Source organism: Vigna unguiculata, unplaced genomic scaffold (genome assembly GCF_004118075.2).
Source record: "Vigna unguiculata cultivar IT97K-499-35 unplaced genomic scaffold, ASM411807v1 contig_287, whole genome shotgun sequence".
Classification (NCBI taxonomy): Eukaryota; Viridiplantae; Streptophyta; class Magnoliopsida; order Fabales; family Fabaceae; genus Vigna; species Vigna unguiculata.
In genome coordinates this window covers 1-3,679 of record NW_021010992.1, presented here as the reverse complement: position 1 = coordinate 3,679, position 3,679 = coordinate 1, and positions in this window count along the sequence as shown.

The window sequence follows — 3,679 nt, the reverse complement described above, 5'->3', positions numbered from 1 at the left end:
GAAAAAGAAATGGAACTAAAGAAAGTTTATTCGTCAATGTTTTTTCTTCTACAGTTTGTGATGTCATTTTACAGGAACAATAGGATAAGCATGTGAATGAAACACACCAACTTCCATGTTTAAAAAGTAAGCCTGTTCATAGTGCTTTATTATGCATTTGGTCCGTCGATAAGAAGCAAATTCGTCAAACACAATGCATGGAATTATTTATTGTTACATATCAAGGTGGGGTACTGTTGCCAAGAAATGTTATCGACGGATTGCAACATTGGAAAGTAACAAATATCAAGTTGAATTTGATCCTGGAAGAAGAGAATAAGTTTCAACTTGTGAAAACTAAAAGTCCTTCACTAGATCATAATAAACTTACATCAAAACTAGTGTCTTAAGATTCGGGACAAATCTTCTCGAAGAAGGAGGGTATGATGTGAATTGCATATGGGTCAAATGGAGGATGACTAATGCGCCGTGTTGATGCAGTTTCTTTTATTTAAATAAGGGCCCAATGCTTTGTAAAATTGGCTGACCAAATTGTGTTTGTGCTTAACCAATTAATGGGCTTTAGTTTTGCTTTATCTTCAAGTTGAAATAAGGGTCCATATGCCAACTTAAGAACCAACCTTTGGAAGATCAAGAGGACCTTTGCTCAAAGTTTGTGGATGACTTTTGGTAGCCTTAAATTCAGTTACAATCAACCATTAAGTAGCGGATCGTATTAGCTTGAGTGGATCATTAATTAATAGCTTTAAGCGGGATGATATTGAAATTTATGTGTCTTTGTAATTCTGATGGTTAAAGCTCCTATATAAGTTGAACCATTTTCATCAATGAAGGCAAGCTGAGTTTTATTCAGAAAATAAACGAGTTTATCTCATCTATCTTAGTGAGAGTGATTCTCCTAAGTTCTTGAGTGATTCAAGAATCCATGAGTTTAATCAAAGGTCCTTTATCCCTTTGTGTGTTTCAACTCTTAGGCTTATCTTCCATTCTTGGAAGTGTGATGTCTATCAATTTCCGTTCCATCTTCTTTTATGTTTCCATTTTCTCGTTTTAAATAATTTCTCAAATTTCTTGCTTGTTAGCATTCCAACAATGATAGATCAGTCAAACGAATCGAACCCTGTGGATTCACATCATTTGGTATTCAGAGCCTGGCTATCTAGATTTGGAATAGGAAAGGAAGTTTATTATACAAAGTGTTTAACCGAAGGCCATCCATGTTTAGCTGCATTCGATTACGGAAGCGAAAACAATGTTGTGAGCCAAAGATTGGTGGAGAAACTCCAGTTACCAGCAACCTTTCATCTGGATCAAGCATGGATCAAATTCAGTACATGGCAATGTGTGAAAGAAGTATTATGTGATATTGCTCCATGGACTCTTGTCATCTTCATTTGGGATGGGCATGGCTTCGTTTTAAAACACTCCATCTTGATGAACGTTCCCTTTATTTGAGGCATGAGGGACATCAAAAGAAGTAGAAATTTATGACACCAAGACAAGTCAGTAAGGATCAACGTAGGCTGAAGGAGAAAACAGAAAAAGAAAGAATAGAAAAAGAAGTAATATAAACTGCAGAAGGAAGGGAAAATAAAGAAAAAGAAATGGAACTAGAGAAAGTTTATTCGTCAATGTTTTTTCTTCTACAGTTTGTGATGTCATTTTACAGGAACAAAAGGATAAGCATGTGAATGAAACACACCAACTTCCATGTTTAAAAAGGAAGCTTGTTCATAGTGCTTTATTATGCATTTGGTCCGTCGATAAGAAGCAAATTCGTCAAACACAATGCATGGAATTATTTATTGTTACATATCAAGGTGGGGTACTGTTGCCAAGAAATGTTATCGACGGATTGCAACCATTGGAAAGTAACAAATATCAAGTTGAATTTGATCCTGGAAGAAGAGAATAAGTTTCAACTTGTGAAAAACTAAAAGTCCTTCACAAGATCATAATAAACTTACATCAAAACTAGTGTCTTAAGATTCGGGACAAATCTTCTCGAAGAAGGAGGGTATGATGTGAATTGCATATGGGTCAAATGGAGGATGACTAATGCGCCGTGTTGATGCAGTTTCTTTTATTTAAATAAGGGCCAATGCTTTGTAAAATTGGCTGACCAAATTGTGTTTGTGCTTAACCAATTAATGGGCTTTAGTTTTGCTTTATCTTCAAGTTGAAATAAGGGTCCATATGCCAACTTAAGAACCAACCTTTGGAAGATCAAGAGGACCTTTGCTCAAAGTTGTGGATGACTTTTGGTAGCCTTAAATTCAGTTACAATCAACCATTAAGTAGCGGATCGTTATTAGCTTGAGTGGATCATTAATTAATAGCTTTAAGCGGGATGATATTGAAATTTATGTGTCTTTTGTAATTCTGATGGTTAAAGCTCCTATATAAGTTGAACCATTTTCATCAATGAAGGCAAGCTGAGTTTTATTCAGAAAATAAACGAGTTTTATCTCATCTATCTTAGTGAGAGTGATTCTCCTAAGTTCTTGAGTGATTCAAGAATCCATGAGTTTAATCAAAGGTCCTTTATCCCTTTGTGTGTTTCAACTCTTAGGCTTATCTTCCATTCTTGGAAGTGTGATGTCTATCAATTTCCGTTCCATCTTCTTTTATGTTTCCATTTTCTCGTTTTAAATAATTTCTCAAATTTCTTGCTTGTTAGCATTCCAACAATGATAGATCAGTCAAACGAATCGAACCCTGTGGATTCACATCATTTGGTATTCAGAGCCTGGCTATCTAGATTTGGAATAGGAAAGGAAGTTTATTATACAAAGTGTTTAACCGAAGGCCATCCATGTTTAGCTGCATTCGATTACGGAAGCGAAAACAATGTTGTGAGCCAAAGATTGGTGGAGAAACTCCAGTTACCAGCAACCTTTCATCTGGATCAAGCATGGATCAAATTCAGTACATGGCAATGTGTGAAAGAAGTATTATGTGATATTGCTCCCATGGACTCTTGTCATCTTCATTTGGGATGGGCATGGCTTCGTTTTAAAACACTCCATCTTGATGAACGTTCCCTTTATTTGAGGCATGAGGGACATCAAAAGAAGTAGAAATTTATGACACCAAGACAAGTCAGTAAGGATCAACGTAGGCTGAAGGAGAAAACAGAAAAAGAAAGAATAGAAAAGAAGTAATATAAACTGCAGAAGGAAGGGAAAATAAAGAAAAAGAAATGGAACTAGAGAAAGTTTATTCGTCAATGTTTTTTCTTCTACAGTTTGTGATGTCATTTTACAGGAACAAAAGGATAAGCATGTGAATGAAACACACCAACTTCCATGTTTAAAAAGGAAGCTTGTCATAGTGCTTTATTATGCATTTGGTCCGTCGATAAGAAGCAAATTCGTCAAACACAATGCATGGAATTATTATTGTTACATATCAAGGTGGGAGTACTGTTGCCAAGAATGTTATCGACGGATTGCAAACCATTGGAAAGTAACAAATATCAAGTTGAATTTGATCCTGGAAGAAGAGAATAGTTTCAACTTGTGAAAAAATAAAAGTCCCTCACAAGATCATAATAAACTTACATTAAAAACTAGTGTCTTAAGATTCGGGACAAATCTTCTCGAAGAAGGAGGGTATGATGTGAATTGCATATGGGTCAAATGGAGGATGACTAATGCGCCGTGTTTGATGCAGTTTC